At 44.1% G+C, this 23,259-nt stretch overlaps 37 non-coding genes across 37 annotated transcripts; all 37 read right to left on the bottom strand.

The window, feature by feature from the left end:
• Positions 1–463: 463 nt before the first annotated feature.
• Positions 464–536, bottom strand: trnav-cac (transfer RNA valine (anticodon CAC)). The gene has a single exon. It is a non-coding gene; the product is annotated as a tRNA-Val (tRNA).
• Positions 537–662: 126 nt separating this feature from the next.
• Positions 663–735, bottom strand: trnav-aac (transfer RNA valine (anticodon AAC)). Its single transcript has one exon. It is a non-coding gene; the product is annotated as a tRNA-Val (tRNA).
• A 783-nt stretch (positions 736–1,518) lies between these two features.
• On the bottom strand, positions 1,519–1,591 carry trnav-uac (transfer RNA valine (anticodon UAC)). Its single transcript has one exon. It is a non-coding gene; the product is annotated as a tRNA-Val (tRNA).
• A 126-nt stretch (positions 1,592–1,717) lies between these two features.
• On the bottom strand, positions 1,718–1,790 carry trnav-aac (transfer RNA valine (anticodon AAC)). Its single transcript has one exon. It is a non-coding gene; the product is annotated as a tRNA-Val (tRNA).
• Positions 1,791–2,573: 783 nt separating this feature from the next.
• trnav-uac (transfer RNA valine (anticodon UAC)) lies at positions 2,574–2,646 on the bottom strand. Its single transcript has one exon. It is a non-coding gene; the product is annotated as a tRNA-Val (tRNA).
• A 126-nt stretch (positions 2,647–2,772) lies between these two features.
• Positions 2,773–2,845, bottom strand: trnav-aac (transfer RNA valine (anticodon AAC)). Its single transcript has one exon. It is a non-coding gene; the product is annotated as a tRNA-Val (tRNA).
• A 783-nt stretch (positions 2,846–3,628) lies between these two features.
• trnav-uac (transfer RNA valine (anticodon UAC)) lies at positions 3,629–3,701 on the bottom strand. Its single transcript has one exon. It is a non-coding gene; the product is annotated as a tRNA-Val (tRNA).
• A 126-nt stretch (positions 3,702–3,827) lies between these two features.
• Positions 3,828–3,900, bottom strand: trnav-aac (transfer RNA valine (anticodon AAC)). Its single transcript has one exon. It is a non-coding gene; the product is annotated as a tRNA-Val (tRNA).
• A 783-nt stretch (positions 3,901–4,683) lies between these two features.
• Positions 4,684–4,756, bottom strand: trnav-cac (transfer RNA valine (anticodon CAC)). The gene has a single exon. It is a non-coding gene; the product is annotated as a tRNA-Val (tRNA).
• Positions 4,757–4,882: 126 nt separating this feature from the next.
• Positions 4,883–4,955, bottom strand: trnav-aac (transfer RNA valine (anticodon AAC)). The gene has a single exon. It is a non-coding gene; the product is annotated as a tRNA-Val (tRNA).
• Positions 4,956–5,738: 783 nt separating this feature from the next.
• On the bottom strand, positions 5,739–5,811 carry trnav-uac (transfer RNA valine (anticodon UAC)). Its single transcript has one exon. It is a non-coding gene; the product is annotated as a tRNA-Val (tRNA).
• Positions 5,812–5,937: 126 nt separating this feature from the next.
• Positions 5,938–6,010, bottom strand: trnav-aac (transfer RNA valine (anticodon AAC)). Its single transcript has one exon. It is a non-coding gene; the product is annotated as a tRNA-Val (tRNA).
• Positions 6,011–6,793: 783 nt separating this feature from the next.
• On the bottom strand, positions 6,794–6,866 carry trnav-cac (transfer RNA valine (anticodon CAC)). Its single transcript has one exon. It is a non-coding gene; the product is annotated as a tRNA-Val (tRNA).
• A 126-nt stretch (positions 6,867–6,992) lies between these two features.
• Positions 6,993–7,065, bottom strand: trnav-aac (transfer RNA valine (anticodon AAC)). Its single transcript has one exon. It is a non-coding gene; the product is annotated as a tRNA-Val (tRNA).
• Positions 7,066–7,848: 783 nt separating this feature from the next.
• trnav-uac (transfer RNA valine (anticodon UAC)) lies at positions 7,849–7,921 on the bottom strand. Its single transcript has one exon. It is a non-coding gene; the product is annotated as a tRNA-Val (tRNA).
• A 126-nt stretch (positions 7,922–8,047) lies between these two features.
• trnav-aac (transfer RNA valine (anticodon AAC)) lies at positions 8,048–8,120 on the bottom strand. Its single transcript has one exon. It is a non-coding gene; the product is annotated as a tRNA-Val (tRNA).
• Positions 8,121–8,903: 783 nt separating this feature from the next.
• trnav-cac (transfer RNA valine (anticodon CAC)) lies at positions 8,904–8,976 on the bottom strand. The gene has a single exon. It is a non-coding gene; the product is annotated as a tRNA-Val (tRNA).
• Positions 8,977–9,102: 126 nt separating this feature from the next.
• On the bottom strand, positions 9,103–9,175 carry trnav-aac (transfer RNA valine (anticodon AAC)). The gene has a single exon. It is a non-coding gene; the product is annotated as a tRNA-Val (tRNA).
• A 783-nt stretch (positions 9,176–9,958) lies between these two features.
• On the bottom strand, positions 9,959–10,031 carry trnav-uac (transfer RNA valine (anticodon UAC)). Its single transcript has one exon. It is a non-coding gene; the product is annotated as a tRNA-Val (tRNA).
• Positions 10,032–11,013: 982 nt separating this feature from the next.
• On the bottom strand, positions 11,014–11,086 carry trnav-uac (transfer RNA valine (anticodon UAC)). Its single transcript has one exon. It is a non-coding gene; the product is annotated as a tRNA-Val (tRNA).
• A 982-nt stretch (positions 11,087–12,068) lies between these two features.
• Positions 12,069–12,141, bottom strand: trnav-cac (transfer RNA valine (anticodon CAC)). The gene has a single exon. It is a non-coding gene; the product is annotated as a tRNA-Val (tRNA).
• A 126-nt stretch (positions 12,142–12,267) lies between these two features.
• On the bottom strand, positions 12,268–12,340 carry trnav-aac (transfer RNA valine (anticodon AAC)). The gene has a single exon. It is a non-coding gene; the product is annotated as a tRNA-Val (tRNA).
• Positions 12,341–13,123: 783 nt separating this feature from the next.
• trnav-uac (transfer RNA valine (anticodon UAC)) lies at positions 13,124–13,196 on the bottom strand. The gene has a single exon. It is a non-coding gene; the product is annotated as a tRNA-Val (tRNA).
• A 982-nt stretch (positions 13,197–14,178) lies between these two features.
• Positions 14,179–14,251, bottom strand: trnav-uac (transfer RNA valine (anticodon UAC)). Its single transcript has one exon. It is a non-coding gene; the product is annotated as a tRNA-Val (tRNA).
• Positions 14,252–14,377: 126 nt separating this feature from the next.
• Positions 14,378–14,450, bottom strand: trnav-aac (transfer RNA valine (anticodon AAC)). Its single transcript has one exon. It is a non-coding gene; the product is annotated as a tRNA-Val (tRNA).
• Positions 14,451–15,233: 783 nt separating this feature from the next.
• trnav-cac (transfer RNA valine (anticodon CAC)) lies at positions 15,234–15,306 on the bottom strand. The gene has a single exon. It is a non-coding gene; the product is annotated as a tRNA-Val (tRNA).
• A 126-nt stretch (positions 15,307–15,432) lies between these two features.
• trnav-aac (transfer RNA valine (anticodon AAC)) lies at positions 15,433–15,505 on the bottom strand. Its single transcript has one exon. It is a non-coding gene; the product is annotated as a tRNA-Val (tRNA).
• A 783-nt stretch (positions 15,506–16,288) lies between these two features.
• trnav-uac (transfer RNA valine (anticodon UAC)) lies at positions 16,289–16,361 on the bottom strand. The gene has a single exon. It is a non-coding gene; the product is annotated as a tRNA-Val (tRNA).
• Positions 16,362–17,542: 1,181 nt separating this feature from the next.
• Positions 17,543–17,615, bottom strand: trnav-aac (transfer RNA valine (anticodon AAC)). Its single transcript has one exon. It is a non-coding gene; the product is annotated as a tRNA-Val (tRNA).
• Positions 17,616–18,398: 783 nt separating this feature from the next.
• Positions 18,399–18,471, bottom strand: trnav-uac (transfer RNA valine (anticodon UAC)). Its single transcript has one exon. It is a non-coding gene; the product is annotated as a tRNA-Val (tRNA).
• Positions 18,472–18,597: 126 nt separating this feature from the next.
• On the bottom strand, positions 18,598–18,670 carry trnav-aac (transfer RNA valine (anticodon AAC)). Its single transcript has one exon. It is a non-coding gene; the product is annotated as a tRNA-Val (tRNA).
• Positions 18,671–19,453: 783 nt separating this feature from the next.
• Positions 19,454–19,526, bottom strand: trnav-uac (transfer RNA valine (anticodon UAC)). The gene has a single exon. It is a non-coding gene; the product is annotated as a tRNA-Val (tRNA).
• Positions 19,527–19,652: 126 nt separating this feature from the next.
• trnav-aac (transfer RNA valine (anticodon AAC)) lies at positions 19,653–19,725 on the bottom strand. Its single transcript has one exon. It is a non-coding gene; the product is annotated as a tRNA-Val (tRNA).
• A 982-nt stretch (positions 19,726–20,707) lies between these two features.
• On the bottom strand, positions 20,708–20,780 carry trnav-aac (transfer RNA valine (anticodon AAC)). Its single transcript has one exon. It is a non-coding gene; the product is annotated as a tRNA-Val (tRNA).
• A 783-nt stretch (positions 20,781–21,563) lies between these two features.
• trnav-cac (transfer RNA valine (anticodon CAC)) lies at positions 21,564–21,636 on the bottom strand. The gene has a single exon. It is a non-coding gene; the product is annotated as a tRNA-Val (tRNA).
• Positions 21,637–22,618: 982 nt separating this feature from the next.
• trnav-cac (transfer RNA valine (anticodon CAC)) lies at positions 22,619–22,691 on the bottom strand. Its single transcript has one exon. It is a non-coding gene; the product is annotated as a tRNA-Val (tRNA).
• A 126-nt stretch (positions 22,692–22,817) lies between these two features.
• trnav-aac (transfer RNA valine (anticodon AAC)) lies at positions 22,818–22,890 on the bottom strand. Its single transcript has one exon. It is a non-coding gene; the product is annotated as a tRNA-Val (tRNA).
• Between the last annotated feature and the right edge of the window lie 369 nt (positions 22,891–23,259).

The raw sequence follows: 23,259 nt of genomic DNA, 5'->3' as shown, positions 1-23,259 counted from the left end.
AAATCCACTTGGCAGAAGGCATTTGTAGTGTTTACGAAGAAAGCAGTAGATCCCTACTTAAACAATTTTGGAAAAAGCCAACAGCTGTTTCAAAACAGTTTCAAACTGGGGACCTTTTGTGTGTGAGGTGAACGTGATAACCATTACACTACAGATACTTGTGCAGAGAAGACAGCCAGCAATCTCGTGGTGATCGCTTGTTGAAAAACCTATAAAGGAAAAGATTACTAAATCTCTCGTCTGACGATGCAAACAATTAATGTTTTACGTCCTAGGCAAAAAGCTGTTTCCGCTCAGTTTGGAACCGAGGACCTTTCGCGTGTAAAGCAAACGTGATGACCACTACAGAAACCTGACGGGGAGCCTCTCTTCTTTTAACACTACTTGGCAGAAGAGGCCTTTGTAGTGTTGACTAAGAATGCAGCAGAGCCTGGCTTAAGCAATTTTGGAAAAAGCCAGTACCTGTTTCCACCCAGTTTCGAACTGGGGACCTTTCGCGTGTGAGGCAAACGTGATAACCACTACACTATGGAAACTTGCAAAAACTACACAGCCAGCAATCTCCTGGTGATCGCTTGCTGTAAAACGAATAAAGGAAAAGATAACTAAATCCCTCCCCTGACTTTGCAAACAGTTCATGTTTACCCACAAAAGAGAAACTCTGTTTCTGCTCGGTTTCGAACCGAGGACCTTTCGCGTGTTAGGCGAACGTGATGACCACTACACTACAGAAACTTGATTAGGATCTACCGTTCTTTTAACTCGGCTTGGCAGAAGGCCTTTGTAGTGTTGACGAATAAAGCAACAGATCCCTACTTAAGCAATTTTGGAAAAAGCCACCAGCTGTTGCCACCCAGTTTCGAACTGGGGACCTTTCGCATGAGGCGAACGTGACAACCACTACACTATGGAGTCCCGTGCAGAGACGACTGCCAGCAATCTCCTGGTGATCGCTTGTAGAAGAGCGAACTAAGGAAAAGATAATTAAACACCTCACCTGACTTTGCAAACATTTCATGTTTTCCCACAAAAGAGAAACACTGTCTCTGCTCGGTAAATCCACTTGGCAGAAGGCAATTGTATTGTTTACGAAGAAAGCAGTAGATCCCCACTTAAACAATTTTGGAAAAAGCCAACAGCTGTTTCAGCACAGTTTTAAACTGGGGACCTTTCGTATGTGAGGTGAATGTGATAATCAATAGAATACAGAAACTTGTGCAGAGAAGACAGCCAGCAATCTCGTGGTGATCGCTTGTTGAAAAACCTATAAAGGAAAAGATTACTAAATCTCTCGTCTGACGATGCAAACAATTAATGTTTTACGTCCAAGGCAAAAAGCTGTTTCCGCTCAGTTTGAAACAGAGGACCTTTCGCGTGTAAAGCGAACGTGAGGACCACTACAGAAACCTGACGGGGAGCCTCTCTTCTTTTAACACTACTTGGCAGAAGAGGCCTTTGTAGTGTTGACTAAGAATGCAGCAGAGCCTGGCTTAAGCAAATTTGGAAAAAGCCAGTAGCTGTTTCCACCCAGTTTCGAACTGGGGACCTTTCGCGTGTAAGGCGAACGTGATAACCACTACACTATGGAAACTTGCAAAAAGTACACAGCCAGCAATCTCCTGGTGATCGCTTGCTGTAAAACGAATAAAGGAAAAGATAACTAAATCCCTCCCCTGACTTTGCAAACAGTTCATGTTTACCCACAAAAGAGAAACTCTGTTTCTGCTCGGTTTCGAACCGAGGACCATTCGCGTGTTAGGCGAACATGATGACCACTACACTACAGAAACTTGATTAGGATCCACCGTTCTTTTAACTCGGCTTGGCAGAAGGCCTTTGTAGTGTTGACGAATAAAGCAACAGATCCCTACTTAAGCAATTTTGGAAAAAGCCACCAGCTGTTGCCACCCAGTTTCGAACTGGGGACCTTTCGCATGAGGCGAACGTGACAACCACTACACTATGGAATCCCGTGCAGAGATGACTGCCAGCAATCTCCTGGTGATTGCTTGTAGAAGAGCGAACTAAGGAAAAGATAATTAAACACCTCACCTGACTTTGCAAACATTTCATGTTTTCCCACAAAAGAGAAACACTGTCTCTGCTCGGTAAATCCACTTGGCAGAAGGCAATTGTATTGTTTACGAAGAAAGCAGTAGATCCCCACTTAAACAATTTTGGAAAAAGCCAACAGCTGTTTCAGCACAGTTTTAAACTGGGGACCTTTCGTATGTGAGGTGAATGTGATAACCATTACACTACAGAAACTTGTGCAGAGAAGACAGCCAGCAATCTCGTGGTGATCACTTGTTGAAAAACCTATAAAGGAAAAGATTACTAAATCTCTCGTCTGACGATGCAAACAATTAATGTTTTACGTCCAAGGCAAAAAGCTGTTTCCGCTCAGTTTGAAACAGAGGACCTTTCGCGTGTAAAGCGAACGTGAGGACCACTACAGAAACCTGACGGGGAGCCTCTCTTCTTTTAACACTACTTGGCAGAAGAGGCCTTTGTAGTGTTGACTAAGAATGCAGCAGAGCCTGGCTTAAGCAAATTTGGAAAAAGCCAGTAGCTGTTTCCACCCAGTTTCGAACTGGGGACCTTTCGCGTGTAAGGCGAACGTGATAACCACTACACTATGGAAACTTGCAAAAAGTACACAGCCAGCAATCTCCTGGTGATCGCTTGCTGTAAAACGAATAAAGGAAAAGATAACTAAATCCCTCCCCTGACTTTGCAAACAGTTCATGTTTACCCACAAAAGAGAAACTCTGTTTCTGCTCGGTTTCGAACCGAGGACCATTCGCGTGTTAGGCGAACATGATGACCACTACACTACAGAAACTTGATTAGGATCCACCGTTCTTTTAACTCGGCTTGGCAGAAGGCCTTTGTAGTGTTGACGAATAAAGCAACAGATCCCTACTTAAGCAATTTTGGAAAAAGCCACCAGCTGTTGCCACCCAGTTTCGAACTGGGGACCTTTCGCATGAGGCGAACGTGACAACCACTACACTATGGAATCCCGTGCAGAGATGACTGCCAGCAATCTCCTGGTGATTGCTTGTAGAAGAGCGAACTAAGGAAAAGATAATTAAACACCTCACCTGACTTTGCAAACATTTCATGTTTTCCCACAAAAGAGAAACACTGTCTCTGCTCGGTAAATCCACTTGGCAGAAGGCAATTGTATTGTTTACGAAGAAAGCAGTAGATCCCCACTTAAACAATTTTGGAAAAAGCCAACAGCTGTTTCAGCACAGTTTTAAACTGGGGACCTTTCGTATGTGAGGTGAATGTGATAACCATTACACTACAGAAACTTGTGCAGAGAAGACAGCCAGCAATCTCGTGGTGATCACTTGTTGAAAAACCTATAAAGGAAAAGATTACTAAATCTCTCGTCTGACGATGCAAACAATTAATGTTTTACGTCCAAGGCAAAAAGCTGTTTCCGCTCAGTTTGAAACAGAGGACCTTTCGCGTGTAAAGCGAACGTGAGGACCACTACAGAAACCTGACGGGGAGCCTCTCTTCTTTTAACACTACTTGGCAGAAGAGGCCTTTGTAGTGTTGACTAAGAATGCAGCAGAGCCTGGCTTAAGCAAATTTGGAAAAAGCCAGTAGCTGTTTCCACCCAGTTTCGAACTGGGGACCTTTCGCGTGTAAGGCGAACGTGATAACCACTACACTATGGAAACTTGCAAAAAGTACACAGCCAGCAATCTCCTGGTGATCGCTTGCTGTAAAACGAATAAAGGAAAAGATAACTAAATCCCTCCCCTGACTTTGCAAACAGTTCATGTTTACCCACGAAAGAGAAACACTGTTTCTGCTCGGTTTCGAACCGAGGGCCTTTCGCGTGTTAGGCGAACGTGATGACCACTACACTACAGAAACTTGATTAAGATCCACCGTTCTGTTAACTCGGCTTGGCAGAAGGCCTTTGTAGTGTTGACGAAGAAAGCAACAGATCCCTACTTAAGCAATTTTGGAAAAAGCCACCAGCTGTTACCACCAAGTTTCGAACTGGGGACCTTTCGCATGCGGCAAACGTGACAACCACTACACTATGGAATCCTTCGCAGAAACGACTGCCAGCAATCTCCTGGTGATCGCTTGTGGAAGAGCGAACTAAGGAAAAGATAATTAAACACCTCACCTGACTTTGCAAACATTTCATGTTTTCCCACAAAAGAGAAACTCTGTTTCTGCTCGGTAAATCCACTTGGCAGAAGGCATTTGTAGTGTTTACGAAGAAAGCAGTAGATCTCCACTTAAACAATTTTGGAAAAAGCCAACAGCTGTTTCAGCACAGTTTTAAACTGGGGACCTTTCGTATGTGAGGTGAATGTGATAACCATTACACTACAGAAACTTGTGCAGAGAAGACAGCCAGCAATCTCGTGGTGATCGCGTGTTGAAAAACCTATAAAGGAAAAGATTACTAAATCTCTCGTCTGACGATGCAAACAATTAATGTTTTACGTCCAAGGCAAAAAGCTGTTTCCGCTCAGTTTGAAACCGAGGACCTTTCGCGTGTAAAGCAAACGTGATGACCACTACAGAAACCTGACGGGGAGCCTCTCTTCTTTTAACACTACTTGGCAGAAGAGGCCTTTGTAGTGTTGACTAAGAATGCAGCAGAGCCTGGTTTAAGTAATTTTGGAAAAAGCCAGTAGCTGTTTCCACCCAGTTTTGAACTGGGGACCTTTCGCGTGTGAGGCGAACGTGATAACCACTACACTATGGAAACTTGCAAAAAGTACACAGCCAGCAATCTCCTGGTGATCGCTTGCTGTAAAACGAATAAAGGAAAAGATAACTAAATCCCTCCCCTGACTTTGCAAACAGTTCATGTTTACCCACAAAAGAGAAACACTGTTTCTGCTCGGTTTCGAACCGAGGACCTTTCGCGTGTTAGGCGAAAGTGATGACCACTACACTACAGAAACTTGATTAGGATCCACCGTTCTTTTAACTCGGCTTGGCAGAAGGCCTTTGTAGTGTTGACGAAGAAAGCAACAGATCCCTACTTAAGCAATTTTGGAAAAAGCCACCAGCTGTTGCCACCCAGTTTCGAACTGGGGACCTTTCGCATGAGGCGAACGTGACAACCACTACACTATGGAATCCCGTGCAGAGATGACTGCCAGCAATCTCCTGGTGATCGCTTGTAGAAGAGCGAACTAAGGAAAAGATAATTAAACACCTCACCTGACTTTGCAAACATTTCATGTTTTCCCACAAAAGAGAAACACTGTCTCTGCTCGGTAAATCCACTTGGCAGAAGGCAATTGTATTGTTTACGAAGAAAGCAGTAGATCCCCACTTAAACAATTTTGGAAAAAGCCAACAGCTGTTTCAGCACAGTTTTAAACTGGGGACCTTTCGTATGTGAGGTGAATGTGATAATCAATAGAATACAGAAACTTGTGCAGAGAAGACAGCCAGCAATCTCGTGGTGATCGCTTGTTGAAAAACCTATAAAGGAAAAGATTACTAAATCTCTCGTCTGACGATGCAAACAATTAATGTTTTACGTCCAAGGCAAAAAGCTGTTTCCGCTCAGTTTGAAACAGAGGACCTTTCGCGTGTAAAGCGAACGTGAGGACCACTACAGAAACCTGACGGGGAGCCTCTCTTCTTTTAACACTACTTGGCAGAAGAGGCCTTTGTAGTGTTGACTAAGAATGCAGCAGAGCCTGGCTTAAGCAAATTTGGAAAAAGCCAGTAGCTGTTTCCACCCAGTTTCGAACTGGGGACCTTTCGCGTGTAAGGCGAACGTGATAACCACTACACTATGGAAACTTGCAAAAAGTACACAGCCAGCAATCTCCTGGTGATCGCTTGCTGTAAAACGAATAAAGGAAAAGATAACTAAATCCCTCCCCTGACTTTGCAAACAGTTCATGTTTACCCACGAAAGAGAAACACTGTTTCTGCTCGGTTTCGAACCGAGGACCTTTCGCGTGTTAGGCGAACGTGATGACCACTACACTACAGAAACTTGATTACGATCCACCGTTCTGTTAACTCGGCTTGGCAGAAGGCCTTTGTAGTGTTGACGAAGAAAGCAACAGATCCCTACTTAAGCAATTTTGGAAAAAGCCACCAGCTGTTACCACCAAGTTTCGAAATGGGGACCTTTCGCATGCGGCAAACGTGACAACCACTACACTATGGAATCCTTCGCAGAAACGACTGCCAGCAATCTCCTGGTGATCGCTTGTGGAAGAGTGAACTAAGGAAAAGATAATTAAACACCTCACCTGACTTTGCAAACATTTCATGTTTTCCCACAAAAGAGAAACTCTGTTTCTGCTCGGTAAATCCACTTGGCAGAAGGCATTTGTAGTGTTTACGAAGAAAGCAGTAGATCTCCACTTAAACAATTTTGGAAAAAGCCAACAGCTGTTTCAGCACAGTTTTAAACTGGGGACCTTTCGTATGTGAGGTGAATGTGATAACCATTACACTACAGAAACTTGTGCAGAGAAGACAGCCAGCAATCTCGTGGTGATCGCGTGTTGAAAAACCTATAAAGGAAAAGATTACTAAATCTCTCGTCTGACGATGCAAACAATTAATGTTTTACGTCCAAGGCAAAAAGCTGTTTCCGCTCAGTTTGAAACCGAGGACCTTTCGCGTGTAAAGCAAACGTGATGACCACTACAGAAACCTGACGGGGAGCCTCTCTTCTTTTAACACTACTTGGCAGAAGAGGCCTTTGTAGTGTTGACTAAGAATGCAGCAGAGCCTGGTTTAAGTAATTTTGGAAAAAGCCAGTAGCTGTTTCCACCCAGTTTTGAACTGGGGACCTTTCGCGTGTGAGGCGAACGTGATAACCACTACACTATGGAAACTTGCAAAAAGTACACAGCCAGCAATCTCCTGGTGATCGCTTGCTGTAAAACGAATAAAGGAAAAGATAACTAAATCCCTCCCCTGACTTTGCAAACAGTTCATGTTTACCCACAAAAGAGAAACACTGTTTCTGCTCGGTTTCGAACCGAGGACCTTTCGCGTGTTAGGCGAAAGTGATGACCACTACACTACAGAAACTTGATTAGGATCCACCGTTCTTTTAACTCGGCTTGGCAGAAGGCCTTTGTAGTGTTGACGAAGAAAGCAACAGATCCCTACTTAAGCAATTTTGGAAAAAGCCACCAGCTGTTGCCACCCAGTTTCGAACTGGGGACCTTTCGCATGAGGCGAACGTGACAACCACTACACTATGGAATCCCGTGCAGAGATGACTGCCAGCAATCTCCTGGTGATCGCTTGTAGAAGAGCGAACTAAGGAAAAGATAATTAAACACCTCACCTGACTTTGCAAACATTTCATGTTTTCCCACAAAAGAGAAACACTGTCTCTGCTCGGTAAATCCACTTGGCAGAAGGCAATTGTATTGTTTACGAAGAAAGCAGTAGATCCCCACTTAAACAATTTTGGAAAAAGCCAACAGCTGTTTCAGCACAGTTTTAAACTGGGGACCTTTCGTATGTGAGGTGAATGTGATAATCAATAGAATACAGAAACTTGTGCAGAGAAGACAGCCAGCAATCTCGTGGTGATCGCTTGTTGAAAAACCTATAAAGGAAAAGATTACTAAATCTCTCGTCTGACGATGCAAACAATTAATGTTTTACGTCCAAGGCAAAAAGCTGTTTCCGCTCAGTTTGAAACAGAGGACCTTTCGCGTGTAAAGCGAACGTGAGGACCACTACAGAAACCTGACGGGGAGCCTCTCTTCTTTTAACACTACTTGGCAGAAGAGGCCTTTGTAGTGTTGACTAAGAATGCAGCAGAGCCTGGCTTAAGCAAATTTGGAAAAAGCCAGTAGCTGTTTCCACCCAGTTTCGAACTGGGGACCTTTCGCGTGTAAGGCGAACGTGATAACCACTACACTATGGAAACTTGCAAAAAGTACACAGCCAGCAATCTCCTGGTGATCGCTTGCTGTAAAACGAATAAAGGAAAAGATAACTAAATCCCTCCCCTGACTTTGCAAACAGTTCATGTTTACCCACGAAAGAGAAACACTGTTTCTGCTCGGTTTCGAACCGAGGACCTTTCGCGTGTTAGGCGAACGTGATGACCACTACACTACAGAAACTTGATTACGATCCACCGTTCTGTTAACTCGGCTTGGCAGAAGGCCTTTGTAGTGTTGACGAAGAAAGCAACAGATCCCTACTTAAGCAATTTTGGAAAAAGCCACCAGCTGTTACCACCAAGTTTCGAAATGGGGACCTTTCGCATGCGGCAAACGTGACAACCACTACACTATGGAATCCTTCGCAGAAACGACTGCCAGCAATCTCCTGGTGATCGCTTGTGGAAGAGCGAACTAAGGAAAAGATAATTAAACACCTCACCTGACTTTGCAAACATTTCATGTTTTCCCACAAAAGAGAAACTCTGTTTCTGCTCGGTAAATCCACTTGGCAGAAGGCATTTGTAGTGTTTACGAAGAAAGCAGTAGATCCCTACTTAAACAATTTTGGAAAAAGCCAACAGCTGTTTCAAAACAGTTTCAAACTGGGGACCTTTTGTGTGTGAGGTGAACGTGATAACCATTACACTACAGATACTTGTGCAGAGAAGACAGCCAGCAATCTCGTGGTGATCGCTTGTTGAAAAACCTATAAAGGAAAAGATTACTAAATCTCTCGTCTGACGATGCAAACAATTAATGTTTTACGTCCTAGGCAAAAAGCTGTTTCTGCTCAGTTTGAAACCGAGGACCTTTCGCGTGTAAAGCGAACGTGAGGACCACTACAGAAACCTGACGGGGAGCCTCTCTTCTTTTAACACTACTTGGCAGAAGAGGCCTTTGTAGTGTTGACTAAGAATGCAGCAGAGCCTGGTTTAAGTAATTTTGGAAAAAGCCAGTAGCTGTATCCACCCAGTTTCGAACTGGGGACCTTTCGCGTGTGAGGCGAACGTGATAACCACTACACTATGGAAACTTGCAAAAAGTACACAGCCAGCAATCTCCTGGTGATCGCTTGCTGTAAAACGAATAAAGGAAAAGATAACTAAATCCCTCCCCTGACTTTGCAAACAGTTCATGTTTACCCACAAAAGAGAAACTCTGTTTCTGCTCGGTTTCGAACCGAGGACCATTCGCGTGTTAGGCGAACATGATGACCACTACACTACAGAAACTTGGTTAGGATCCACCGTTCTTTTAACTCGGCTTGGCAGAAGGCCTTTGTAGTGTTGACGAATAAAGCAACAGATCCCTACTTAAGCAATTTTGGAAAAAGCCACCAGCTGTTGCCACCCAGTTTCGAACTGGGGACCTTTCGCATGAGGCGAACGTGACAACCACTACACTATGGAATCCCGTGCAGAGATGACTGCCAGCAATCTCCTGGTGATTGCTTGTAGAAGAGCGAACTAAGGAAAAGATAATTAAACACCTCACCTGACTTTGCAAACATTTCATGTTTTCCCACAAAAGAGAAACACTGTCTCTGCTCGGTAAATCCACTTGGCAGAAGGCAATTGTATTGTTTACGAAGAAAGCAGTAGATCCCCACTTAAACAATTTTGGAAAAAGCCAACAGCTGTTTCAGCACAGTTTTAAACTGGGGACCTTTCGTATGTGAGGTGAATGTGATAACCATTACACTACAGAAACTTGTGCAGAGAAGACAGCCAGCAATCTCGTGGTGATCACTTGTTGAAAAACCTATAAAGGAAAAGATTACTAAATCTCTCGTCTGACGATGCAAACAATTAATGTTTTACGTCCAAGGCAAAAAGCTGTTTCCGCTCAGTTTGAAACAGAGGACCTTTCGCGTGTAAAGCGAACGTGAGGACCACTACAGAAACCTGACGGGGAGCCTCTCTTCTTTTAACACTACTTGGCAGAAGAGGCCTTTGTAGTGTTGACTAAGAATGCAGCAGAGCCTGGCTTAAGCAAATTTGGAAAAAGCCAGTAGCTGTTTCCACCCAGTTTCGAACTGGGGACCTTTCGCGTGTAAGGCGAACGTGATAACCACTACACTATGGAAACTTGCAAAAAGTACACAGCCAGCAATCTCCTGGTGATCGCTTGCTGTAAAACGAATAAAGGAAAAGATAACTAAATCCCTCCCCTGACTTTGCAAACAGTTCATGTTTACCCACAAAAGAGAAACTCTGTTTCTGTTCGGTTTCGAACCGAGGACCATTCGCGTGTTAGGCGAACATGATGACCACTACACTACAGAAACTTGATTAGGATCCACCGTTCTTTTAACTCGGCTTGGCAGAAGGCCTTTGTAGTGTTGACGAATAAAGCAACAGATCCCTACTTAAGCAATTTTGGAAAAAGCCACCAGCTGTTGCCACCCAGTTTCGAACTGGGGACCTTTCGCATGAGGCGAACGTGACAACCACTACACTATGGAATCCCGTGCAGAGATGACTGCCAGCAATCTCCTGGTGATTGCTTGTAGAAGAGCGAACTAAGGAAAAGATAATTAAACACCTCACCTGACTTTGCAAACATTTCATGTTTTCCCACAAAAGAGAAACACTGTCTCTGCTCGGTAAATCCACTTGGCAGAAGGCAATTGTATTGTTTACGAAGAAAGCAGTAGATCCCCACTTAAACAATTTTGGAAAAAGCCAACAGCTGTTTCAGCACAGTTTTAAACTGGGGACCTTTCGTATGTGAGGTGAATGTGATAATCAATAGAATACAGAAACTTGTGCAGAGAAGACAGCCAGCAATCTCGTGGTGATCGCTTGTTGAAAAACCTATAAAGGAAAAGATTACTAAATCTCTCGTCTGACGATGCAAACAATTAATGTTTTACGTCCAAGGCAAAAAGCTGTTTCCGCTCAGTTTGAAACAGAGGACCTTTCGCGTGTAAAGCGAACGTGAGGACCACTACAGAAACCTGACGGGGAGCCTCTCTTCTTTTAACACTACTTGGCAGAAGAGGCCTTTGTAGTGTTGACTAAGAATGCAGCAGAGCCTGGCTTAAGCAAATTTGGAAAAAGCCAGTAGCTGTTTCCACCCAGTTTCGAACTGGGGACCTTTCGCGTGTAAGGCGAACGTGATAACCACTACACTATGGAAACTTGCAAAAAGTACACAGCCAGCAATCTCCTGGTGATCGCTTGCTGTAAAACGAATAAAGGAAAAGATAACTAAATCCCTCCCCTGACTTTGCAAACAGTTCATGTTTACCCACGAAAGAGAAACACTGTTTCTGCTCGGTTTCGAACCGAGGACCTTTCGCGTGTTAGGCTAACGTGATGACCACTACACTACAGAAACTTGATTACGATCCACCGTTCTGTTAACTCGGCTTGGCAGAAGGCCTTTGTAGTGTTGACGAAGAAAGCAACAGATCCCTACTTAAGCAATTTTGGAAAAAGCCACCAGCTGTTACCACCAAGTTTCGAAATGGGGACCTTTCGCATGCGGCAAACGTGACAACCACTACACTATGGAATCCTTCGCAGAAACGACTGCCAGCAATCTCCTGGTGATCGCTTGTGGAAGAGCGAACTAAGGAAAAGATAATTAAACACCTCACCTGACTTTGCAAACATTTCATGTTTTCCCACAAAAGAGAAACTCTGTTTCTGCTCGGTAAATCCACTTGGCAGAAGGCATTTGTAGTGTTTACGAAGAAAGCAGTAGATCCCTACTTAAACAATTTTGGAAAAAGCCAACAGCTGTTTCAAAACAGTTTCAAACTGGGGACCTTTTGTGTGTGAGGTGAACGTGATAACCATTACACTACAGATACTTGTGCAGAGAAGACAGCCAGCAATCTCGTGGTGATCGCTTGTTGAAAAACCTATAAAGGAAAAGATTACTAAATCTCTCGTCTGACGATGCAAACAATTAATGTTTTACGTCCTAGGCAAAAAGCTGTTTCTGCTCAGTTTGAAACCGAGGACCTTTCGCGTGTAAAGCGAACGTGAGGACCACTACAGAAACCTGACGGGGAGCCTCTCTTCTTTTAACACTACTTGGCAGAAGAGGCCTTTGTAGTGTTGACTAAGAATGCAGCAGAGCCTGGTTTAAGTAATTTTGGAAAAAGCCAGTAGCTGTATCCACCCAGTTTCGAACTGGGGACCTTTCGCGTGTGAGGCGAACGTGATAACCACTACACTATGGAAACTTGCAAAAAGTACACAGCCAGCAATCTCCTGGTGATCGCTTGCTGTAAAACGAATAAAGGAAAAGATAACTAAATCCCTCCCCTGACTTTGCAAACAGTTCATGTTTACCCACAAAAGAGAAACTCTGTTTCTGCTCGGTTTCGAACCGAGGACCATTCGCGTGTTAGGCGAACATGATGACCACTACACTACAGAAACTTGGTTAGGATCCACCGTTCTTTTAACTCGGCTTGGCAGAAGGCCTTTGTAGTGTTGACGAATAAAGCAACAGATCCCTACTTAAGCAATTTTGGAAAAAGCCACCAGCTGTTGCCACCCAGTTTCGAACTGGGGACCTTTCGCATGAGGCGAACGTGACAACCACTACACTATGGAATCCCGTGCAGAGATGACTGCCAGCAATCTCCTGGTGATTGCTTGTAGAAGAGCGAACTAAGGAAAAGATAATTAAACACCTCACCTGACTTTGCAAACATTTCATGTTTTCCCACAAAAGAGAAACACTGTCTCTGCTCGGTAAATCCACTTGGCAGAAGGCAATTGTATTGTTTACGAAGAAAGCAGTAGATCCCCACTTAAACAATTTTGGAAAAAGCCAACAGCTGTTTCAGCACAGTTTTAAACTGGGGACCTTTCGTATGTGAGGTGAATGTGATAACCATTACACTACAGAAACTTGTGCAGAGAAGACAGCCAGCAATCTCGTGGTGATCACTTGTTGAAAAACCTATAAAGGAAAAGATTACTAAATCTCTCGTCTGACGATGCAAACAATTAATGTTTTACGTCCAAGGCAAAAAGCTGTTTCCGCTCAGTTTGAAACAGAGGACCTTTCGCGTGTAAAGCGAACGTGAGGACCACTACAGAAACCTGACGGGGAGCCTCTCTTCTTTTAACACTACTTGGCAGAAGAGGCCTTTGTAGTGTTGACTAAGAATGCAGCAGAGCCTGGCTTAAGCAAATTTGGAAAAAGCCAGTAGCTGTTTCCACCCAGTTTCGAACTGGGGACCTTTCGCGTGTAAGGCGAACGTGATAACCACTACACTATGGAAACTTGCAAAAAGTACACAGCCAGCAATCTCCTGGTGATCGCTTGCTGTAAAACGAATAAAGGAAAAGATAACTAAATCCCTCCCCTGACTTTGCAAACAGTTCATGTTTACCCACAAAAGAGAAACTCTGTTTCTGTTCGGTTTCGAACCGAGGACCATTCGCGTGTTAGGCGAACATGATGACCACTACACTACAGAAACTTGATTAGGATCCACCGTTCTTTTAACTCGGCTTGGCAGAAGGCCTTTGTAGTGTTGACGAATAAAGCAACAGATCCCTACTTAAGCAATTTTGGAAAAAGCCACCAGCTGTTGCCACCCAGTTTCGAACTGGGGACCTTTCGCATGAGGCGAACGTGACAACCACTACACTATGGAATCCCGTGCAGAGATGACTGCCAGCAATCTCCTGGTGATTGCTTGTAGAAGAGCGAACTAAGGAAAAGATAATTAAACACCTCACCTGACTTTGCAAACATTTCATGTTTTCCCACAAAAGAGAAACACTGTCTCTGCTCGGTAAATCCACTTGGCAGAAGGCAATTGTATTGTTTACGAAGAAAGCAGTAGATCCCCACTTAAACAATTTTGGAAAAAGCCAACAGCTGTTTCAGCACAGTTTTAAACTGGGGACCTTTCGTATGTGAGGTGAATGTGATAACCATTACACTACAGAAACTTGTGCAGAGAAGACAGCCAGCAATCTCGTGGTGATCACTTGTTGAAAAACCTATAAAGGAAAAGATTACTAAATCTCTCGTCTGACGATGCAAACAATTAATGTTTTACGTCCAAGGCAAAAAGCTGTTTCCGCTCAGTTTGAAACAGAGGACCTTTCGCGTGTAAAGCGAACGTGAGGACCACTACAGAAACCTGACGGGGAGCCTCTCTTCTTTTAACACTACTTGGCAGAAGAGGCCTTTGTAGTGTTGACTAAGAATGCAGCAGAGCCTGGCTTAAGCAAATTTGGAAAAAGCCAGTAGCTGTTTCCACCCAGTTTCGAACTGGGGACCTTTCGCGTGTAAGGCGAACGTGATAACCACTACACTATGGAAACTTGCAAAAAGTACACAGCCAGCAATCTCCTGGTGATCGCTTGCTGTAAAACGAATAAAGGAAAAGATAACTAAATCCCTCCCCTGACTTTGCAAACAGTTCATGTTTACCCACGAAAGAGAAACACTGTTTCTGCTCGGTTTCGAACCGAGGGCCTTTCGCGTGTTAGGCGAACGTGATGACCACTACACTACAGAAACTTGATTAAGATCCACCGTTCTGTTAACTCGGCTTGGCAGAAGGCCTTTGTAGTGTTGACGAAGAAAGCAACAGATCCCTACTTAAGCAATTTTGGAAAAAGCCACCAGCTGTTACCACCAAGTTTCGAACTGGGGACCTTTCGCATGCGGCAAACGTGACAACCACTACACTATGGAATCCTTCGCAGAAACGACTGCCAGCAATCTCCTGGTGATCGCTTGTGGAAGAGCGAACTAAGGAAAAGATAATTAAACACCTCACCTGACTTTGCAAACATTTCATGTTTTCCCACAAAAGAGAAACTCTGTTTCTGCTCGGTAAATCCACTTGGCAGAAGGCATTTGTAGTGTTTACGAAGAAAGCAGTAGATCTCCACTTAAACAATTTTGGAAAAAGCCAACAGCTGTTTCAGCACAGTTTTAAACTGGGGACCTTTCGTATGTGAGGTGAATGTGATAACCATTACACTACAGAAACTTGTGCAGAGAAGACAGCCAGCAATCTCGTGGTGATCGCGTGTTGAAAAACCTATAAAGGAAAAGATTACTAAATCTCTCGTCTGACGATGCAAACAATTAATGTTTTACGTCCAAGGCAAAAAGCTGTTTCCGCTCAGTTTGAAACCGAGGACCTTTCGCGTGTAAAGCAAACGTGATGACCACTACAGAAACCTGACGGGGAGCCTCTCTTCTTTTAACACTACTTGGCAGAAGAGGCCTTTGTAGTGTTGACTAAGAATGCAGCAGAGCCTGGTTTAAGTAATTTTGGAAAAAGCCAGTAGCTGTTTCCACCCAGTTTCGAACTGGGGACCTTTCGCGTGTGAGGCGAACGTGATAACCACTACACTATGGAAACTTGCAAAAGGTACACAGCCAGCAATCTCCTGGTGATCGCTTGCTGTAAAACGAATAAAGGAAAAGATAACTAAATCCCTCCCCTGACTTTGCAAACAGTTCATGTTTACCCACAAAAGAGAAACACTGTTTCTGCTCGGTTTCGAACCGAGGACCTTTCGCGTGTTAGGCGAAAGTGATGACCACTACACTACAGAAACTTGATTAGGATCCACCGTTCTTTTAACTCGGCTTGGCAGAAGGCCTTTGTAGTGTTGACGAAGAAAGCAACAGATCCCTACTTAAGCAATTTTGGAAAAAGCCACCAGCTGTTGCCACCCAGTTTCGAACTGGGGACCTTTCGCATGAGGCGAACGTGACAACCACTACACTATGGAATCCCGTGCAGAGATGACTGCCAGCAATCTCCTGGTGATCGCTTGTAGAAGAGCGAACTAAGGAAAAGATAATTAAACACCTCACCTGACTTTGCAAACATTTCATGTTTTCCCACAAAAGAGAAACACTGTCTCTGCTCGGTAAATCCACTTGGCAGAAGGCAATTGTATTGTTTACGAAGAAAGCAGTAGATCCCCACTTAAACAATTTTGGAAAAAGCCAACAGCTGTTTCAGCACAGTTTTAAACTGGGGACCTTTCGTATGTGAGGTGAATGTGATAATCAATAGAATACAGAAACTTGTGCAGAGAAGACAGCCAGCAATCTCGTGGTGATCGCTTGTTGAAAAACCTATAAAGGAAAAGATTACTAAATCTCTCGTCTGACGATGCAAACAATTAATGTTTTACGTCCAAGGCAAAAAGCTGTTTCCGCTCAGTTTGAAACAGAGGACCTTTCGCGTGTAAAGCGAACGTGAGGACCACTACAGAAACCTGACGGGGAGCCTCTCTTCTTTTAACACTACTTGGCAGAAGAGGCCTTTGTAGTGTTGACTAAGAATGCAGCAGAGCCTGGCTTAAGCAAATTTGGAAAAAGCCAGTAGCTGTTTCCACCCAGTTTCGAACTGGGGACCTTTCGCGTGTAAGGCGAACGTGATAACCACTACACTATGGAAACTTGCAAAAAGTACACAGCCAGCAATCTCCTGGTGATCGCTTGCTGTAAAACGAATAAAGGAAAAGATAACTAAATCCCTCCCCTGACTTTGCAAACAGTTCATGTTTACCCACGAAAGAGAAACACTGTTTCTGCTCGGTTTCGAACCGAGGACCTTTCGCGTGTTAGGCTAACGTGATGACCACTACACTACAGAAACTTGATTACGATCCACCGTTCTGTTAACTCGGCTTGGCAGAAGGCCTTTGTAGTGTTGACGAAGAAAGCAACAGATCCCTACTTAAGCAATTTTGGAAAAAGCCACCAGCTGTTACCACCAAGTTTCGAAATGGGGACCTTTCGCATGCGGCAAACGTGACAACCACTACACTATGGAATCCTTCGCAGAAACGACTGCCAGCAATCTCCTGGTGATCGCTTGTGGAAGAGCGAACTAAGGAAAAGATAATTAAACACCTCACCTGACTTTGCAAACATTTCATGTTTTCCCACAAAAGAGAAACTCTGTTTCTGCTCGGTAAATCCACTTGGCAGAAGGCATTTGTAGTGTTTACGAAGAAAGCAGTAGATCCCTACTTAAACAATTTTGGAAAAAGCCAACAGCTGTTTCAAAACAGTTTCAAACTGGGGACCTTTTGTGTGTGAGGTGAACGTGATAACCATTACACTACAGATACTTGTGCAGAGAAGACAGCCAGCAATCTCGTGGTGATCGCTTGTTGAAAAACCTATAAAGGAAAAGATTACTAAATCTCTCGTCTGACGATGCAAACAATTAATGTTTTACGTCCTAGGCAAAAAGCTGTTTCTGCTCAGTTTGAAACCGAGGACCTTTCGCGTGTAAAGCGAACGTGAGGACCACTACAGAAACCTGACGGGGAGCCTCTCTTCTTTTAACACTACTTGGCAGAAGAGGCCTTTGTAGTGTTGACTAAGAATGCAGCAGAGCCTGGTTTAAGTAATTTTGGAAAAAGCCAGTAGCTGTATCCACCCAGTTTCGAACTGGGGACCTTTCGCATGTGAGGCGAACGTGATAACCACTACACTAGGGAAACTTGCAAAAAGTACACAGCCAGCAATCTCCTGGTGATCGCTTGCTGTAAAACGAATAAAGGAAAAGATAACTAAATCCCTCCCCTGACTTTGCAAACAGTTCATGTTTACCCACAAAAGAGAAACTCTGTTTCTGCTCGGTTTCGAACCGAGGACCATTCGCGTGTTAGGCGAACATGATGACCACTACACTACAGAAACTTGATTAAGATCCACCGTTCTTTTAACTCGGCTTGGCAGAAGGCCTTTGTAGTGTTGACGAATAAAGCAACAGATCCCTACTTAAGCAATTTTGGAAAAAGCCACCAGCTGTTGCCACCCAGTTTCGAACTGGGGACCTTTCGCATGAGGCGAACGTGACAACCACTACACTATGGAATCCCGTGCAGAGATGACTGCCAGCAATCTCCTGGTGATTGCTTGTAGAAGAGCGAACTAAGGAAAAGATAATTAAACACCTCACCTGACTTTGCAAACATTTCATGTTTTCCCACAAAAGAGAAACACTGTCTCTGCTCGGTAAATCCACTTGGCAGAAGGCAATTGTATTGTTTACGAAGAAAGCAGTAGATCCCCACTTAAACAATTTTGGAAAAAGCCAACAGCTGTTTCAGCACAGTTTTAAACTGGGGACCTTTCGTATGTGAGGTGAATGTGATAACCATTACACTACAGAAACTTGTGCAGAGAAGACAGCCAGCAATCTCGTGGTGATCACTTGTTGAAAAACCTATAAAGGAAAAGATTACTAAATCTCTCGTCTGACGATGCAAACAATTAATGTTTTACGTCCAAGGCAAAAAGCTGTTTCCGCTCAGTTTGAAACAGAGGACCTTTCGCGTGTAAAGCGAACGTGAGGACCACTACAGAAACCTGACGGGGAGCCTCTCTTCTTTTAACACTACTTGGCAGAAGAGGCCTTTGTAGTGTTGACTAAGAATGCAGCAGAGCCTGGCTTAAGCAAATTTGGAAAAAGCCAGTAGCTGTTTCCACCCAGTTTCGAACTGGGGACCTTTCGCGTGTAAGGCGAACGTGATAACCACTACACTATGGAAACTTGCAAAAAGTACACAGCCAGCAATCTCCTGGTGATCGCTTGCTGTAAAACGAATAAAGGAAAAGATAACTAAATCCCTCCCCTGACTTTGCAAACAGTTCATGTTTACCCACAAAAGAGAAACTCTGTTTCTGCTCGGTTTCGAACCGAGGACCATTCGCGTGTTAGGCGAACATGATGACCACTACACTACAGAAACTTGATTAGGATCCACCGTTCTTTTAACTCGGCTTGGCAGAAGGCCTTTGTAGTGTTGACGAATAAAGCAACAGATCCCTACTTAAGCAATTTTGGAAAAAGCCACCAGCTGTTGCCACCCAGTTTCGAACTGGGGACCTTTCGCATGAGGCGAACGTGACAACCACTACACTATGGAATCCCGTGCAGAGATGACTGCCAGCAATCTCCTGGTGATTGCTTGTAGAAGAGCGAACTAAGGAAAAGATAATTAAACACCTCACCTGACTTTGCAAACATTTCATGTTTTCCCACAAAAGAGAAACACTGTCTCTGCTCGGTAAATCCACTTGGCAGAAGGCAATTGTATTGTTTACGAAGAAAGCAGTAGATCCCCACTTAAACAATTTTGGAAAAAGCCAACAGCTGTTTCAGCACAGTTTTAAACTGGGGACCTTTCGTATGTGAGGTGAATGTGATAACCATTACACTACAGAAACTTGTGCAGAGAAGACAGCCAGCAATCTCGTGGTGATCACTTGTTGAAAAACCTATAAAGGAAAAGATTACTAAATCTCTCGTCTGACGATGCAAACAATTAATGTTTTACGTCCAAGGCAAAAAGCTGTTTCCGCTCAGTTTGAAACAGAGGACCTTTCGCGTGTAAAGCGAACGTGAGGACCACTACAGAAACCTGACGGGGAGCCTCTCTTCTTTTAACACTACTTGGCAGAAGAGGCCTTTGTAGTGTTGACTAAGAATGCAGCAGAGCCTGGCTTAAGCAAATTTGGAAAAAGCCAGTAGCTGTTTCCACCCAGTTTCGAACTGGGGACCTTTCGCGTGTAAGGCGAACGTGATAACCACTACACTATGGAAACTTGCAAAAAGTACACAGCCAGCAATCTCCTGGTGATCGCTTGCTGTAAAACGAATAAAGGAAAAGATAACTAAATCCCTCCCCTGACTTTGCAAACAGTTCATGTTTACCCACGAAAGAGAAACACTGTTTCTGCTCGGTTTCGAACCGAGGGCCTTTCGCGTGTTAGGCGAACGTGATGACCACTACACTACAGAAACTTGATTAAGATCCACCGTTCTGTTAACTCGGCTTGGCAGAAGGCCTTTGTAGTGTTGACGAAGAAAGCAACAGATCCCTACTTAAGCAATTTTGGAAAAAGCCACCAGCTGTTACCACCAAGTTTCGAACTGGGGACCTTTCGCATGCGGCAAACGTGACAACCACTACACTATGGAATCCTTCGCAGAAACGACTGCCAGCAATCTCCTGGTGATCGCTTGTGGAAGAGCGAACTAAGCAAAAGATAATTAAACACCTCACCTGACTTTGCAAACATTTCATGTTTTCCCACAAAAGAGAAACTCTGTTTCTGCTCGGTAAATCCACTTGGCAGAAGGCATTTGTAGTGTTTACGAAGAAAGCAGTAGATCCCTACTTAAACAATTTTGGAAAAAGCCAACAGCTGTTTCAAAACAGTTTCAAACTGGGGACCTTTTGTGTGTGAGGTGAACGTGATAACCATTACACTACAGATACTTGTGCAGAGAAGACAGCCAGCAATCTCGTGGTGATCGCTTGTTGAAAAACCTATAAAGGAAAAGATTACTAAATCTCTCGTCTGACGATGCAAACAATTAATGTTTTACGTCCTAGGCAAAAAGCTGTTTCCGCTCAGTTTGGAACCGAGGACCTTTCGCGTGTAAAGCAAACGTGATGACCACTACAGAAACCTGACGGGGAGCCTCTCTTCTTTTAACACTACTTGGCAGAAGAGGCCTTTGTAGTGTTGACTAAGAATGCAGCAGAGCCTGGCTTAAGCAATTTTGGAAAAAGCCAGTACCTGTTTCCACCCAGTTTCGAACTGGGGACCTTTCGCGTGTGAGGCGAACGTGATAACCACTAAACTATGGAAACTTGCAAAAACTACACAGCCAGCAATCTCCTGGTGATCGCTTGCTGTAAAACGAATAAAGGAAAAGATAACTAAATCCCTCCCCTGACTTTGCAAACAGTTCATGTTTACCCACAAAAGAGAAACTCTGTTTCTGCTCGGTTTCGAACCGAGGACCTTTCGCGTGTTAGGCGAACGTGATGACCACTACACTACAGAAACTTGATTAGGATCTACCGTTCTTTTAACTCGGCTTGGCAGAAGGCCTTTGTAGTGTTGACGAATAAAGCAACAGATCCCTACTTAAGCAATTTTGGAAAAAGCCACCAGCTGTTGCCACCCAGTTTCGAACTGGGGACCTTTCGCATGAGGCGAACGTGACAACCACTACACTATGGAGTCCCGTGCAGAGACGACTGCCAGCAATCTCCTGGTGATCGCTTGTAGAAGAGCGAACTAAGGAAAAGATAATTAAACACCTCACCTGACTTTGCAAACATTTCATGTTTTCCCACAAAAGAGAAACACTGTCTCTGCTCGGTAAATCCACTTGGCAGAAGGCAATTGTATTGTTTACGAAGAAAGCAGTAGATCCCCACTTAAACAATTTTGGAAAAAGCCAACAGCTGTTTCAGCACAGTTTTAAACTGGGGAGCTTTTGTATGTGAGGTGAATGTGATAACCATTACACTACAGAAACTTGTGCAGAGAAGACAGCCAGCAATCTCGTGGTGATCGCTTGTTGAAAAACCTATAAAGGAAAAGATTACTAAATCTCTCCTCTGACGATGCAAACAATTAATGTTTTACGCCCAAGGCAAAAAGCTGTTTCCGCTCAGTTTGAAACCGAGGACCTTTCGCGTGTAAAGCGAACGTGAGGACCACTACAGAAACCTGACGGGGAGCCTCTCTTCTTTTAACACTACTTGGCAGAAGAGGCCTTTGTAGTGTTTACTAAGAATGCAGCAGAGCCTGGCTTAAGCAATTTTGGAAAAAGCCAGTACCTGTTTCCACCCAGTTTCGAACTGGGGACCTTTCGCGTGTGAGGCGAACGTGATAACCACTACACTATGGAAACTTGCAAAAAGTACACAGCCAGCAATCTCCTGGTGATCGCTTGCTGTAAAACGAATAAAGGAAAAGATAACTAAATCCCTCCCCTGACTTTGCAAACAGTTCAAGTTTACCCACGAAAGAGAAACACTGTTTCTGCTCTGTTTCGAACCGAGGACCTTTCGCGTGTTAGGCGAACGTGATGACCACTACACTACAGAAACTTGATTAGGATCTACCGTTCTTTTAACTCGGCTTGGCAGAAGGCCTTTGTAGTGTTGACGAATAAAGCAACAGATCCCTACTTAAGCAATTTTGGAAAAAGCCACCAGCTGTTGCCACCCAGTTTCGAACTGGGGACCTTTCGCATGAGGCGAACGTGACAACCACTACACTATGGAATCCCGTGCAGAGATGACTGCCAGCAATCTCCTGGTGATCGCTTGTGGAAGAGCGAACTAAGGAAAAGATAATTAAACACCTCACCTGACTTTGCAAACATTTCATGTTTTCCCACAAAAGAGAAACACTGTCTCTGCTCGGTAAATCCACTTGGCAGAAGGCAATTGTATTGTTTACGAAGAAAGCAGTAGATCCCCACTTAAACAATTTTGGAAAAAGCCAACAGCTGTTTCAGCACAGTTTTAAACTGGGGACCTTTCGTATGTGAGGTGAATGTGATAACCATTACACTACAGAAACTTGTGCAGAGAAGACAGCCAGCAATCTCGTGGTGATCGCGTGTTGAAAAACCTATAAAGGAAAAGATTACTAAATCTCTCGTCTGACGATGCAAACAATTAATGTTTTACGTCCAAGGCAAAAAGCTGTTTCCGCTCAGTTTGGAACCGAGGACCTTTCGCGTGTAAAGCAAACGTGATGACCACTACAGAAACCTGACGGGGAGCCTCTCTTCTTTTAACACTACTTGGCAGAAGAGGCCTTTGTAGTGTTGACTAAGAATGCAGCAGAGCCTGGCTTAAGCAATTTTGGAAAAAGCCAGTACCTGTTTCCACCCAGTTTCGAACTGGGGACCTTTCGCGTGTGAGGCGAACGTGATAACCACTACACTATGGACACTTGCAAAAAGTACACAGCCAGCAATCTCCTGGTGATCGCTTGCTGTAAAACGAATAAAGGAAAAGATAACTAAATCCCTCCCCTGACTTTGCAAACAGTTCATGTTTACCCACAAAAGAGAAACTCTGTTTCTGCTCGGTTTCGAACCGAGGACCTTTCGCGTGTTAGGCGAACGTGATGACCACTACACTACAGAAACTTGATTAGGATCCACCGTTCTTTTAACTCGGCTTGGCAGAAGGCCTTTGTAGTGTTGACGAATAAAGCAACAGATCCCTACTTAAGCAATTTTGGAAAAAGCCACCAGCTGTTGCCACCCAGTTTCGAACTGGGGACCTTTCGCATGAGGCGAACGTGACAACCACTACACTATGGAATCCCGTGCAGAGATGACTGCCAGCAATCTCCTGGTGATCGCTTGTGGAAGAGCGAACTAAGGAAAAGATAATTAAACACCTCACCTGACTTTGCAAACATTTCATGTTTTCCCACAAAAGAGAAACACTGTCTCTGCTCGGTAAATCCACTTGGCAGAAGGCAATTGTATTGTTTACGAAGAAAGCAGTAG

This window comes from Garra rufa, chromosome 1 (assembly GCF_049309525.1).
Source record: "Garra rufa chromosome 1, GarRuf1.0, whole genome shotgun sequence".
NCBI lineage: Eukaryota > Metazoa > Chordata > Actinopteri > Cypriniformes > Cyprinidae > Garra > Garra rufa.
Note: the sequence above shows the minus strand (reverse complement) of the source record. Positions and strands in the feature narration are given on the sequence as shown.